The following is a 15,838-nucleotide window of genomic DNA, read 5'->3' as shown; positions in this document are numbered from 1 at the left end:
CTTGGATCAAAACGTGTTAAGTTCAAGTAGAACCAAAATTTAATTTAAAGAACACAATGTAGCTATAGAAAGGTTCGTGATCTTTGTACAAAATTTTGCACGCGAACCCATAGGCTCGAGCAATAATCAATGAACGACAATGATAATGATGAGCCATCTGATGTCAGTGATTTGTTACGGGCGCGGCTCACTACTGAGAAATAGCCCATCAGTGTTATTTTCGCGCCATTCAATGATCGACTATTCCCCGTCACAACGGCGAAATACAGACGCTTCGCTGTCGGCCAGGAGTTAGATACCGGCATGAGGCGGAAGCTGCGATACCCGTTGGTGTCAACAACCGCCACAGGATCTTCAACGAGTCACCGATGACCGGTGATGATCTCGATGTACTCTTGAGGACGAATGAACCCGCCACCGCCGCGGGCACAGAAAGCCGTCGACCGATGAGTGAATCGATCGCTCTCCCAGGAGCCGCCGCATATTCGTCGGAGGCGGAAAACAAACGAGTAAATTTATGAGAACGCCTGTCGCCAGTCCGGAGGCCTGTCTCGACGGCCATCAGCCAGCCATCGTCACGAACGGCAATCGCGCTGGTCGCTGGCCGGGTTAACCAGCCCGCCGCCTGTCGGGATCTTCGCACCGAGTAGCTTAGCCAGGTTCAACGCAGAGTTTGCCGAACATCATTGACTCAGTGCCCAGCACATCCGAATCTCGACCCGCCACACGGTCACAATCCCAAGACAGGGTTCATTCGTCATGTCATAGTTTCAGACCAACGGAGCAGTGCATCTTCGAGAGTTCGATCCACCGGTCAGCGATCTCGCTCAAACCAGATTGCTGATCGCCGGGTCGATATTGACGCCCCACTTTATTCTCACTGACGAAGCCGCCCGAGTCAGACCACGCCTGAAGGATCGCTCGCCCCGGAGCACGAGCGAGCCAGCACGCCGGCGCGAGCGTTAACCAGCAGCACAACTTCAGCCCGCGTGACCAACATCCTTAACGGGCGAACAGTTGCCGCCACCACGTCGAAGATACCGATGACAACAATACCCGGTTTACCGACCATACCACGCCCGACCGGTCATCGCCACCATCGACCCAGCTCACAGATCTGAACAGGCGGCCCGGCCGCCTTGAGATGAATGCGCAGCGATCAAACACCGCCTTGGCTGGATACCCAGCTTCACTCAGCAGCTGAGCCTCGTCGGTCATTATTGCATCTCAAGAACGCCTACCACCTTCACGAGCTGCTTCAGCACAGCCGCGAAAGCCATGTCCCGAAACGCACGACATTAGAACGTCCACTGACCCAGATTTCGCCCATCTGCCTCGGCTTTAACATCGTTGCGGTCTCACGACCGAATCTGTCACACGCGTCGCCAAGAATACAGTTAACCTTTTCGATTCACGGCGACGGCACCGACGATACCAGGCGTCAGCACGCGCAACACCACAACGCCGCAGTTCACGATCAGCGGTGATGGGGCTCACACGCAGCGATCCCAGCCGACGACGGGCTGGAGACGTCAGCCAGACGACTCATGATGGGCCGCCTGGCTACCGAGGAGAGCTGCCGCAAGATTGAACGCCGAAGATGCCAGTCGACATGGGTCTGCGCCGCGCGTCGGCGAGGCTCCCCAACAACGACCACGAAGATTATCATGATTGCTGAGTATTGACCGCCTCGCGCCCTCCAGACAGGCGATAAGTCGGTTCCCATCGGGTCAGACGATTCTGAATCCTCCTCAACAGCAGAGCCAGCGGCGGCAGCCCGAGTCGGGCGCCCGCGAAGCTTCCGCCGGACGTCTTGCAGAACAGCCGAATGCGGTCGGCCTTCACTCACCTCCCACCTTGCCTCCACCTGAACTTTATCTTCCCGGGAAGGTCACACCGCTGACCGCCGGAAGGGCACCTGCCGACACCCGGCCGTTTATTGTCTCGTCCCTGCCCTCCAACCGGCCGAGCCCGCCGACGTCAATTGCCGCCAGCCTGGCGGGCCCGCCACGCATTTCAGCGATCGGCCCGCCCATGATGTCGAAGTCCGCGTCAACACAGGTGAAACGGGACTATACTTACTTGAAGGAAGATTGTCATTATTACAATGACTACAGTGATCTGCGAACACACGCTCGCTCGCTCGGCTATCTCGCCAGCGACGACGCTGACCGCCCGCACAGCCCCGCCCGCATCGCCGACGCCGGCGGGCCTTGAGCATCGGCGTCGATCGGGTACCCGTTGACAACGCCAGGTCCCGCCACGGGTTCCCACCACCGACAGGAATGCCGCCGGGCCGGGAACGGATCAGCCACGGCGGGAAGACCGATATCCGCAGTCAGGCGCACTGATCGCAGCGAGCGTACAGTTCACCTCTTCGTTGTCACGGGCGTCACTTTCAGAAGGCAGAGTCGATAGATCACTGCCGCCCTCGGTGAACAGCGCGCCGCAGCCGCCCGCCGCCCACGGTCGTCGGCGGCCATGCCCACGAGCTGGTCGATGCAGATGTGATCATATCCGGCATCACGATTTAACGGTTAGCCCCATCTGCGTTTTGTGATACGCCCATCGTCGTCGATGTCGCTGATATTCATCTGTCGTCAATCGTCGACCGTCATTTCGTTTTGCTGACGAGAACAGCGACACTCATCTCGACAGTGAGCCCGCCAGCAGGAGATCGTTTAGCGATACCAGCCAAGAGCCGAAACACAGCATATTCTGGCTGTAGAATACGCCAAGACTTTGTTCATCGAGAGCTGATGGAGTAACAGAAATATCAATTTGCTCAGAGCGATTGTCGTTCACAACCAGCCGCCGATCGCCTGCACGTTGTGCCAGGGTCGATATCGGCTGACCGGCCGGAGACTGCCGGCCGCCGTTATCCGCCCAGACACCGCTGATTTCCGGTTGCGCCAGGTTCGAATGCGTGACGAAGCTCGCCGCCGACGCGAGCAAATGCTGTTACCGCCAGCCGCCGTTTGTTCCAGCGCGAGTTCACAGCGCCGCCTGCCGAGCGCCATCGCAGGTGCTGTCGTTCAGCCTGTCTGTTTGCTTTGATGGGGCAGCCCCGCATCGCCGCCACCCGACTGATGACTGAAGTCAACGGACATCGCAGCACGCAGCGCCCGCCGAGACCGCCGAATCGCAGAAATGTTCACGACGCACCGGATTGTCGCCGGTGAACACCACGGTGGCCAGACGACGCACCGCGAAGAACGAGGTTTATACCGGCCAGCCTGGCCGCCAGTCGAAAGAACCACCGCTTTACGCCCAGGTTCCGGCGACATGCCCAACATGATTCTGCCGCGCGCCCGCGAGACCATATCAGCATCGATTACCCGATGATAGATGATTGCGCGACGCAGGGATAAGTCGGTCATTGCCGATATCTGATATCTGAAGGGTCGCCGGTTGGCTTTACGCCAGACATGCCGACCGACAAGGCTGGCCTTCGTTCCTCGGCGACCATCGCCGCCGATCTTCCTACAGCCGAAATAGCCTGACGGTTGCCCGCCCGCCGACACAAGTTGGCCAGCCATTCGCCTTGTTAGACTCAGAGGGTCCTCGATGCATCGCGATCCCCCATCTACCAATTTGATCAATAATCATCTTCATTATCTATAATCAGGCAAATTTTAGATAGTCAGATTCACTCATCAATACTGTCATCATTAATGATCCTACGGTAGAACGGGGATTTGAGAACGGGGACCCACCTCTGGCGGTCCCAACCTGGCGATCGGATGAGGCTGGCCAAGCGGCAATGGTCCGAGCGAGCCAGAGATAACCCACCAGGGCCTAAGCCCGACGCCAAGGCAGAGGATCATAATGAGCTGGTAGTCCGCTTCAAGAAATAGAGGTCAGCGGGTTGTCCGTTCGCCAAAATACCGCTAGGTATAAAGGTGTGCTTCACGCCCACGCGCCTTTACCGATAAGGGATATCAGCGAAGATGATTAGGCTGCATACAAGATCGCACGGCTGGAGGATCTTGTCATCACAGAAAGGCTGACACAAGAAGAGATGGCTCACTGACCGTCAACATGATCCAAATTTGGGCATTATTCTTCGACACCCACACCGGCATGGTCAAAGTGTGTGGTTGTTTCAATCGAGCGCCCAGCTTTCCGTGAGGTCCATATAAGGCCTCCATTTTCACCTATATGCAAAAATCTCATCTGAAGCCACCATTCGCTATTCTCACCGATTTGAGCGTCGAGGTCAGTCAGCCGGACACCCTCCCTTGGCTTGGTTTATCACAGTTCACCGAGCCCAGGATCCAGCAGGGAGCCGATGCGCCCAAAGGTCCGCGACTCCAAGTTCTGACAGATCAAATCACTGCGGGAACGACCAGATCCGAATAAGAACTGATACCTATATCGATTTGACAACACACGTATGCCGACTGAACCCAAGCTTCCAATGAGATAAGGTCACAAACCTAGGAACAAAATAGAGCAATGCCTAACTACTAACAACAAGCAACATTCAGGCGGCGGTTTTAGCCAAGCACCTCCGGCCACCGGCCGATTCCACTGGCCTTATTTCGCACTCAAGCCGCAGACCAATGAGACAGTAAGCTCTTCGTATCGGCGCCAAGGCGTAACGGGACAGAAGGAAAAGCCCCAAGTGACTCATCTCCGAGCTGATCAATCACACCCCTGAGGCTCCACGAGACCCTCACCTACACTACACGCGCCTCCGACGATCGGGCGGTACAACGGAACACGACCCGATGATCAACTGGTAAGTTCGATAACATACCACACTCCATCAATATACGTATGGAGTAAAGTGTCACAGATTCCTTACAACTCTCCTGGACGGCCAATCTGGTTTCGAGACGCCGGACGATCCATCGCTAGCTTTAAGGACTTCAACGCCTTCCTCCACCACTTCGCCAGCGTTGCTATCGTAAGACAAGTGTCACTGTTTGCCATCACAAGAGCCAAAAGAATCGCCGAGCTTACATCCAATGATTCAACCAAGTGGCGATGGACATCCCAACGCCACATCGGAGATGATGATGAACGCTCACACAAGGGTTGTAGATGGGGACTTTTTCTCGTCGCCATCCGAAAGCCGCCCGAGATTATGATCACATGTTGCATCGGGCCAACGAATACATAAATGTGGAAGAAGCGCAAGCCGCTGGAAAAAGGAAACTCTAACCGAGCCGACTGCTCGCACTGAAACAAAGAGACGCCGCCAGCCCACCAGAGGACCGAGGGTCAAGCACCGATCCCCACGCCGATCGCACGACAAGAAGGCGGCCGCCGCCCAAGCCAAAGAAGAGGTGGACCCCTATGTTCCGCTCCTTCCACCACGGACACGCACAACACGAGGGATTGTCAAGTCTTCCTTCGTGGCTAATCCCTTCCCAGTGAAAGCGAACGACGGTCTCCTCCCATCGACAGGAGACAAAGGACCCATGAAGCCGACCGGACCCGCACCGAAGGCACATCAACAGACACCCGACGGGCACCGATCTCCAAGACAGAGAATCGCGGGCCCGAGAACGTCACGACCGGCCCACCGGAAGAGGAAAACAGAGCAATACTTCCGGGCGAGATCAACGCCATTGTCTGGCGCCAACCGAGGAGACTCCAACCGGGCTGAAGGCGCTCGGCAAACGGCAGATCCACGCTGCCTACTGAGCCAAGAGGGCAAGTGGACCGAAATCACGGCCCGAGACTTAGAAGGAGTAGAAGTGCTCACGACGACGCTACCGCTTCATTAAAGCGGTAATAGCAAATTACACTGTTCACCGCATATTTGTTGACACAGGGAGCTCGGCCAACATCATATTCAAGAAGGCGCTCGATCACCGCAAATTGATCGTGCCGAGTCATTGCCATGACGACCCCGCCTACGGGTTTACTTAAACGGTTCAGCCGGCCGGACAGATCCTACCGCCACCACCGGAGAAGAGCCGCTAGGAGGACCAGACAATAAACTTCGTGGGTCGCTTCATCATCCTACAACGTCATTTTGGATCACTACGCCGCAATTCCGAGCGATTGTCTCAACCTTCCACCAGATAAAGTTCCCGTGGAGGACAAAGTGGGAGAAGTGTGGAGATCAGCTAACGTGCGAAGTATATAGAATGATCCGAGCAAGTTGTTCCGGAAGGCGCTCAATCGAGGTACACGCCATAACCGAGAAACCTCCCGCTTTGATTTATGATGAAAAGGAGGAAGTTCAGATCCATCCGACCCGATCGGAGGCCACACTTTATCGCCTCCGATCCGGAGGAAGAAATGTAGGAGAAGTTGATCCAATGCCTCCAACGAAATCATGATGTCTTCGTCCGTCGATACATGAGTTGCTTCCATTTCACCGAGCCTCGGCGAAGATGAGTTGCATGTCCACCGACGCCGACCAAAGGAAGGAGAAAAGATTTGGAAGTCGAGCGTAATGCCATAATCCGGCGGAAGTAAAGCCTGGAGGCCACCACATACGAGGCGCTCCCAAGCCGGCCGGCTAACGTGGTATTGGTCTCCAAGCCGCGGCAAGTGAGAGTCTGCAGATCACTGGACTTAAACAAAGCATGCCCCAAAGATTTTATCCCTTGCCCCGATAGATCAGATGGTGGACTCTACTACGGGTTGTGAATGATTTGCATGCTCGACGATACCAAGGCTATCATCATGCCGCCGCCGTGAAGATCAAGAAAAGGTTAGTTTAGTCACGCCGACGACACTACAATGTGATGCCGCTCGGACTAAAGAATGTTGGGGCCACCTACCAACGCTTGATGAACAAAGTGTTGGGAGCGATCGATGAATCGAAGTCTATGTGACGACATTCTCATTAAGTCCGTCCGAAGCCGATCTTTCAAGGACATAGAAGAAACCGAACGTCGCGCAAATATGGAGTCAAGCTAAATCCCCAGTGCTTGTTCGGAGCAAAAGGAGGACGCTTGGGTACAATATAGTGACCGAACGGGAATCAAGCAAATCCAGCAAGGTGAGAGCTCGCAAGACATGCCGCCCGAGAAATACAAGAGAAGTGCAGAGGTTGACGCCGGATAATCGCTGGTCCAGATTCATCTCCAAAATCACCGGAGCCTTCCATTCTTCAAGATCTCGCAAGGCTACTAAGTTCCTGGGACGAAGAATGATCAGCGTCGGAGAATTGAAGACGATTTAATTCTCCGCCATGTTAGCCAAGCCGATCGGGGTGAGTCACTATTTATTTGTCATCGATCGAGCATGTCAGAGGCTCAAAGACTTGTGAGGGCAAGCGCAAGAGCACCGGTGTATTTTCTAAGCCATATTTTAAAGGATGTCGAATCTCGCTACACTCGAGAAGTTGGCCTTTGCTTTGGTTCTAGCCGCCGGCGCCTTCGACCGTATTTCTTGGCTCACACCATCATTGTCCTATCGCAATACCACCGGAAGAGTACTGTTGAACTCAAGCGTCCCATCGACCATCAAGTGGACGATGAATTAAGTGAATTTGATCCAATATCAGCCCCGCCGCGATCAAAGCCCAACTTGGCTGATTTTGTGACCGGCGCAAAGGCGAGCCGGAGCTATGTGGAGAATATATGTGGACGGGTCCTCCACTGGCTCGAAGTGGATCGGAATATTGCCGCCTCACCTCAAGAAGAGAAGATGCACCTATCCGTCCTACGGATTACAAAGCTACCAACAACGAAGGAATATGAGGCCCTCATAGCCGGATTGTAGGCAGCCCGGCATGTGGGTGCCGGTCGGGTGACTCTCCATTGTCGCTCAACAACTTTCCGGCACCTTTGAAATCAATAGTGTTCGGCTTAAACTCTACGCTGAGGCTTTGAAAAGCTCAAAGCTACTTTCCGAGAGGTTCTTATACGTAAGATCCCCGAACGGAGAACTGTGCAAGACGAGTTAGCCAAACTCGCGAAGTTCAATAACACCGCCATTCAAAGAACCAATTGAAAAGTGATCGCTGTGGCGCACGCCGACGGATGCAAGGCCTCACGCTTCCAAGCGACTGGAGGACACCTATCATAGAATTTCTCCGTCGGGCACCACACCTCCGATGAATAAGGCCCGGCTAGATCGGTTTACACTCATCGGAGATCAACTTTACAAGAAAGCTTTCTCGCGTCCGTTGTTGTAATGCGGCTTACATCCTCCAAGAAGTACATCAAGGATCATGGGGTCATCCGGAGCGCCATCGCCAAGAAGATCCTCTGGCGGATACTTTGGCCAACTTACAAACAGATGCCGCCGACAAGATTCACCGCTTTCATGCCGTAGTATCACAACTTCTCCCACCGACCTACAAGAAATGAAGGCGTGAAGCGTTCATGCCCGTTCGACCAATGGGGAATGGATATTGTCGGTCCATTTCCGATGGCGGCCGGGCAGAGGAAATTTTTACTAGTGGCGGTAGACTATTTCTCCAAGTGGGTGGAGGCCGAGCCGCTAGATCAACAAATGGTTAAAAATTCATCCGGCAACACATCATTTGTCGATCCAGATCCTCGCCGACTCAGTGTCCCTAACCGCGCAGCTCGCTGTGGAAGATGTTAGAGGATTGCGCAAGAGCTACGATTGAGCAACATTTCACATCCGTGGCCTATCCTCGAGCAACGCTGTCAAGTGGCCAACCGAAATTCTCCGTATTCTCGCGCTGCTCGCTCACCATTTGGGAGGAAGTTGGCTGGATGAAGTGCCGAACGCCTTGTGGGCCATCCGAACAACGCCAAAAGAAGGGACAGGAGTCACACTGCTCCATTTGGTATATGGTGGCGAGGCCGTCATTCCGGTTGAAGTCGGCGGAGTCCGCCCGGATCCGGAGCTACGATGAGGACAACGCCAACGGAAAACATGGGGCTGATTGGTAGAAGAGAGGGCAAAGGCGTCTGCTCGCTGATGGCGCATCGACAACGAATGAAGCAAAACTATAACCGCCATTATTCCCTGTATCATTCCGCATCGCGACCTTGTTCGAAGAAAGTCGCCGGCATGACGCCGGCAAGCTTGAAGCTCCATGGGTGTCCTTCGAATCATCGAAAAGCTCGGCCGCGCCAGACATCCGGAGGATGAGGAAGGTCGACACTAGATAGGCCGTGGAGCGAACCACCTCCAACCCACGGCAGGTGAAAGGTGTGCTCATGTAAATCATCTTGTGTACTTTTTTTCAATACTTGAAATGCGTAAACGAAAAATCAAGAGAACAACAAGACATCGCCAACAAAAGAATGAAGGCCCCGAGCCGCATGGGTCGGGCCAAGCGCCTAAAATTGAAGGCCCCGCACTATTCGGACGGAGGTATATTATCCTAACCCAGATGCTCAACGAAGCAGACCCTGAGCCATTCGGCCAAGAGTACGTTATCCGAGCTGGGTGAAAGGAACCAAAAGTGATAAAAAGGAGGGCAAAAAGCGTCGCCGAACGGAAGCGTCAAAATTAGCCAGAGTCGTCTAGCCCAGACGTTAAACCATAGAGCCGCACCGACCGTATAAAACCGAGCGGAAAACCGACGAGCACCGCCGCAAAAATCGAGTCGCTACCGATCGGCTATAACATCCGCTACCGACGAGCACCGCCGTTAAAATCGAGAGCCGCTACCGATAGGCTATAAACATCCGCTACCGACGAGCACCGTCAAAAATCGAGAGCCGCGCCGACCGCTATAAATATCCGCGCCGACGAGCACCGCCGTTAAAATCGAGAGCCGCGCCGATCGGCTATAAACATCCGCGCCGACGAGCACCGCCGGCTCGAAAGCCGCGCCCGATCGGCTATAAACATCCGCCGACGAGCACCGCCGTTAAAAATCGAGAGCCGCGCGATCGGCTATAAACATCCGCGCCGACGAGCACCGTCGTTAAAACGCGCCGATCGGCTATAAACATCCGCGCCGACGAGCACCGTCGATCGAGAGCCGCGCCGATCGGCTATAAACATCCGCGCCGACGATTAAAAATCTAGAGCCGCGCCGATCGGCTATAAACATCCGCTAGCGAGCACAGCCGCTAAAAATGGAGAGCTACCGATCGGTATATAAACATCCGCTACCGACGAGCACCGCCGTTAAAATCGAGAGCCGCGGCGATCGGCTATAAACATCCGCCGACGAGCAGCTGCCGTTAAAATCGAGAGCCGCGATCGGCTATAAACATCCGCGACGAGCACGCCGTTAAAAATCCCGAGCCGATCGGCTATAAACATCCGCGCCGGGAGAGCACCGTTAAAATCAAGAGCCGAGCCGATCATTTATAAACATCCGCTACCGACGAGCACCGTCGTTAAAAATCGAGAGCGCCGATCGGCTATAAATATACCAAGCGGAAGAACGAATATCGAGTAAGAAACCGCGGAAACTACAAATATTAAAACATTCAGGCCCGATTGGGGTTGGTCCTTCGATACTCGGCGCTTGTTGACTTCACGCAAGCGGGATACGTGCAGAGCGAGTAGGTCTTCTCGCCGGACTTTATGCAATGAGCCGAGCCGATCGGACGCGTGAGGGAGAAAGCTTAAGAGCATGACTGGCAAAAATTTTACAAGCATCAATGTTAAGCAAACAGAAGAATATTATGGACAATGAGTAGGAAGACAAGAAAAGGGACATCGTTTCATTAGAAGAAAAATTATGCCGAACGGCACGTACAAAATTTTTACATCCGCCGAGCGGATGAAGTACAGAAAGTGCTTGAAATAACCCGCATCACTCCGGATCCTCAAAATTAAAAAAGGTGTCCGGGATGTCGTCAATCATGGCCGCCAGTTCGGGAGGGGGAATGCTCAGGTCAGCAGGAAGATGCCCCCCTTCTTGAAGTACGCCGTGGTGACCTTGACCGCCTCGAGGAAGGTTGAGGAGACGTTGCCACCAAACTTTTCGCCAAATCGCTCCGAGCGGATGTATTCCTGGCGCGCTGCTGCTAGCCGACTTGGCTCATTGAGTGCCGCTCGGGAAGCGGTTAAGGTATCTTGGACTGCCTTCAAGTCCATCTCAGCTTTTGTGCGTTCGGCCGAACGGATCTCCCGCTCGGCATCCAACTCGGCCCCTAGCTTCTTAGACTGCTGATCTAGGGCCCGGACTTCGACTTTCATTTTATCTAGATCAGCAATTGCTCGCCTCTTCCGACCATTGGCGCGCTTCACGTCCCCGTCCCACTTCTTCACCAAGTCTTCGAGTCGGGCCACCTCTGCAGCCAGAGCTTGTTTCTCCCGCTCGGCCGTGGGACCTCCCGACACTTGGAGTTTTCAAAAGATCCTCCAACTCGGCCAGCCGATGGCTCGTGGCGATTTTCTCACACTGTAAGGGAAATAATAATGGGAATCAAACAATAGCATGACACGGAATGAAGATGGGTTTACCCGAGGCTCTGTCGTATATTGTTATCGCCGAGTCTTAAGCCATAAGGGCCACCTGAATCTGGGCCCTCAAGAGCTTATGAGCGGACCATAGGTTATTTCGTGAACGGGCTCAGGCCGATGGCATAGACAAGAATATTCCTCCGACGGGAATCGGAGGGTGGTCTTGATGGTAGGGGCGGACTTGGCCGCCAAGGGCCACTGATGCGGGACTCTATGGTGGTTTTACCAACCGACGTGGCGAGTTCGGGAGGAGAGCCGAGGGCTATGCGATAGGCGAGGCCACAGGGTCCCGATCTCATGGGGCATGCGGTCAGCGGTTACGCCGACGACGCCTGCGGGTCCCTCTTGGCCCGCAAGGCAGGGTCTCGACGCTTCACCAACCTCCAATGGTGGATCTCCAACTGAACGCCCAGCATGGGAGCGAGCCGAGGAACAGATCCGCCCAACCTCCGCTAGCGGATGGGGCGCTGCTGCGACCCCGCTCCTCTCCTGCATCCGCCGAGCGGCTGGGGATGAGTCCCCGCTCGGTGAGCTCTTTTTTCGTAGCCGCTTCAATCTCCACGGACTTCAATTTCAGGTTAGCGGTAGCCTTGGAACGCCACATGACTTCAGCTGCAATAAAAGAAATTAAAATCAATTAGACAAAAAAAGACCAAGGGAGTAAAGGGTCCTTACTCATGCGGAAGGGGAGATTTGCCCGAACGGGAGACAATCCGAAAATATACAACACCCCCTTGAGCAGCAACTGGTCGATTTTGTATCGCTGACCGGACAACCAGTTCGCCACATGAAGATAGGCCAGGTTGCTTCTGAACTTGCCAAGCTCCGGCTGAGTCGGCACAGCGGTCTGCCATCTGGTTCGCAATGCTGGCTGCTCGGGAAGTCGGATGTAAAAGAAAAACTCCTTCCAGTGTTTGTTGGAGGTCGGCATATTATCAAAAAATTTAAAGCCTATTCTACTTTGGAAAATAAAAGTGCCCGGCTCGGATTGCTTGGGGTAGAAGAAGAAGTGGAATATTTTAGGGTCAAGAGGAATACTGTGCAACTTAAAGAGGATGACCACTCCGCTCAACGGCCTAAAGGAATTCGGCACAAGTTGGCCGAGCGGGATGCGGAAATAGTTACAAACCTCCAAAATAAAGGGATGGGTAGGAAATCTGAGGCCGCCCTGGAATTGATCTAAAAAGAAACAAATTGTGCCAATCGGCGGGTCATGTGGCCGGTCGGTCGGGTCGGATATAATTATTTCGTGGTCATCAGGAATCTCATACGTCCGAACCAGGCGCCGAGCACCCTCCTCATCAAATCGGCTCTCCATGGTCAGGTACCAAGGGCCCTGAACGCCAACAGCGGGTTCGGAGGAGCTTGCCATCTCGGAGAGGCGAAAGAATAGCAAGAAATTGAAAGAAGGGGAGCGAAAGAGGCGAAATGAGCAGGGAAAACCTAGTAAGTGAAGGAAGAAGACTCACTGAGGAGGAAACGGGCGGAAAAGATCACCGGGGAAAAGGTAGTAGCCGGAAAGTGGGACTGGATCGCCGAAGGCTACAGCGACAGAGGAGGCAGAAGGAGGAAGCACGAGCGAGCGTGCGGCAGAGGAGGAGAACTGAGACTTTATACAGCCGGGCCTGCTGCCTCCACCGTCCGATCCAGTCACGAGGACAAGGACGCCATCGGGCCGTCCATTTCAAACGGGCGCCCCATCGTAAGTGACGGCCGCCACACAATGGTCGACACGTGGCGCCCTGTCATCAAGTACAATTAATGCGCTTAATGAAAAAGATTGCACGATTTCCGAGAAGATTTAGACAAGCAAACACCCATGTTGAGCGACAAGACAACCAAAACGAAGAGCCGAGCGGCTGAATTTGGCAGAAGGGCCGAACGGACCCAAGAATATTATGAGCCACGGAAAGGCGGCGACCGCCCGCTCGGGCACGTATAGTCCAGTCAGTCAGACTCATTGCCTCCTTCGACTAGACTTGAAGGGAAGGCAACTGATCCGGCGGTAAGAATGGGGGATCGCGGTAAGAATGGGGGACCCACCTTCTGAAGGGTCCCAACCTAAGGACGGATGGAGGGCTGGCCAAGCGGGTAATGGTCCGAGCGGAGCTAGAGATAACCCATCCAGGGGCTTGGGTTTCCGACGCCAAGGTAGGAGGATCGAAGGGTCGAGCGGTAGTCCGCTCGGCAGGGGCCAGAGGGTCGGCCCGTCCGCTCTACCAAATCCGCGACAAAAGGTAGCCGAGCGGCCTATGAGCTCATCTCGGGATATGGGATATCAGCAGAAGGATGATTAGGTCGTACACAAGATCGCACGATGGAGGATCTTGCCGTCACATCATGGAAAGGTTGATACAGTAGCAGTATGGTCTCATGGACGTCTGCCTGACAGATCCATATTTGGGCATGTCCCTTGAGAGACTCCATACCGGCATGGTCAAGGCGGTGGTTGCTTTGGCCGGCGCTTGTGCTTCGAGAGGTCTATATAAGGCCTCCATTTCTTCACCGGAGGTATGCAAAAAATCTTCATCTTGAAGCCACCTATTCGTTATTCCTCGCCTGACTTAAGCGTCGGAGGGCCGTCGCCGGGACACCCCTCCCGGTTCGGTTTTACTGCAGGTCCGCCGGAGCGCTCGAGGATCCAGCAGGGAGCGCCACGTGCCTAGTGTCCGTTGACTCCCGGTTCGGACAGGATCAATTAATAAAATCAATTTTAATCACTCAATTATAAGTTATCATGGTAAGATCAACATGTATATCAATAGTCTGAATCTGATAAATCAACTAAAAAGTGAATCACTGGAGCTAATATCATCAGAGTGAAATATCATATGGATAGACTAAAAGCCTCCTAAGAGTATAAACTGTCGCATACGTCATCTGACGTACGGGCTATCATCCCTCACCGGTGGAAGACATAATAAACACTGACCGAGGGCTACATCACGCCAACACGCCTCGGGTGTACGGTCAGATACTCTGGACCGCGGCCGCCGCGCTACCACAATAACATGTGGGCGGTCCAGTACTCTAATATAGAGCTCTGGTATAAAGCTAGGCTCATGGTCTTCACTTTTTAATTCTTCATTTACTATCTTTATTAATTCACCGTTATGATTATATTCATCCATTTATCATGATTATTCTCTTTTCATATTGACTGGTCAATCAAGGTAATATTTTCGTATCAAATCTATTAATTTATCATTATAGGGTCCACAGATAAAAAGCTACAAGTATCAACAGATAGAGTATCAAAAGCATGAAGTATGAAAGGTCAAGCAAGTCAAAAGAGACAAGGTATCAACAGAAGAGTAATTCAGAATATTTCTTTAATTTAAAAAAAAACAACTCTTCCCATATCAATCCCAATATGAACCCACATGTGAACAAGAAATGATATTAATTATTTACCCTCCAATAATTTTAATATTTTAACCCATTTCGCTATTTATAATATCAGTTTAATCCCCATTTTGAAAACAATAATACAACATATACATATTCCAATTTATATATTTATTCATGCACAAGGAAATAGACAAGAGTAGATGTATCCACCTTATATACAGCAAAATCTCCGAGTATCGGCAGGTCACCGTGCTCCACTCGAGCTCGGATCTACAAACACAATATCAAACATAACTTAAATAATCAAAATACTATCTAATAATAATAATGACCTAAAATCTACACATTAATTTAACCCAAAGCAACCTAAAATATACCTTCTAAGGGTTTTGTGTGGCTGCTGGAAATGAGGACAGCAACTAGGGTTATTTTCCCTTCGTCGTTGGCCACCTCAGCTAGCTCCGGCGAGCTCCGGCGGTGCTGCCAAGAAAAGGCAGCAGCTAGGGCTGCTGTTGGAGGAAACAAAAGGCAGCAAGGTGCTGCTGTTGGAGGGGAAAAGGAGAGAGCAACTAGGGCTTTGTTTTTCCCCCCTTTCCTAGTGGTCCGGCGAGCTCCGGCACACTCCGAGGAGCTCCGACGATGTTGCCGAGAAGCAGGACAGCAGCAAGGAAGAGGAAGCTTGTTGCCGTCGGAGAAGAGAAAAAGAGAGAAGGGGGTCGCAAATCTGGAGAAGAAGAAAGGGAACGGATCTACCCTTCATCACCACCGGAGAAGAGAAAGGAGCTGCTGCGATTTCTCCTTTTCTGCTGTTGACGAGAAGCAAGGAAAAGAGAAGAAGGAGGGGTTGCAAGGTTTGGTGGGGGAAGGGAAGAAAAGAGGAAAAGAAGGGGGAAGGGGGCACGTGGATAGGTATGGCTTGTTGAATTTTTTTTTTTTTTTTTTAATACTTAACATTCTCCCCCACTAAAAGAAATTTGGTTCCCAAATTTAAGTAATTGAGGAGAATTGATACCTGAGGTAAATAAATGAGGATATCCGATACGCATATCCTCCTCACGCTCCCAAGTTGCTTCTTGATCAGAGTGGTGTTGCCACCCAACCTTTACGAGACGGAGGCATTTGTTCCTCAACTGATGTTCCTTGCGATCTAGAATACGAACAGGGAATT

The 15,838-nt window shown here is 52.8% G+C and overlaps 1 long non-coding RNA gene across 1 annotated transcript in view; it reads right to left on the bottom strand.

The window, feature by feature from the left end:
• Positions 1 to 15,110, bottom strand: part of LOC122045537 — a 32,998-nt gene extending 17,888 nt beyond the window's left edge. Inside the window, exons 1-2 of the long non-coding RNA XR_006130010.1 lie at positions 15,048 to 15,110; positions 14,881 to 14,940 (exon numbers count right to left, since the gene is read on the bottom strand). This is a non-coding gene — a long non-coding RNA (uncharacterized LOC122045537). The remainder of the gene's footprint in view (positions 1 to 14,880; positions 14,941 to 15,047) is intronic.
• Between the last annotated feature and the right edge of the window lie 728 nt (positions 15,111 to 15,838).

This window comes from Zingiber officinale, chromosome 2B, assembly GCF_018446385.1.
Source record: "Zingiber officinale cultivar Zhangliang chromosome 2B, Zo_v1.1, whole genome shotgun sequence".
NCBI classification, from domain to species: domain Eukaryota; kingdom Viridiplantae; phylum Streptophyta; class Magnoliopsida; order Zingiberales; family Zingiberaceae; genus Zingiber; species Zingiber officinale.
The sequence above is the reverse complement of the archived record's forward strand: the minus strand, read 5'-3'. Positions and strand labels throughout refer to the sequence as shown.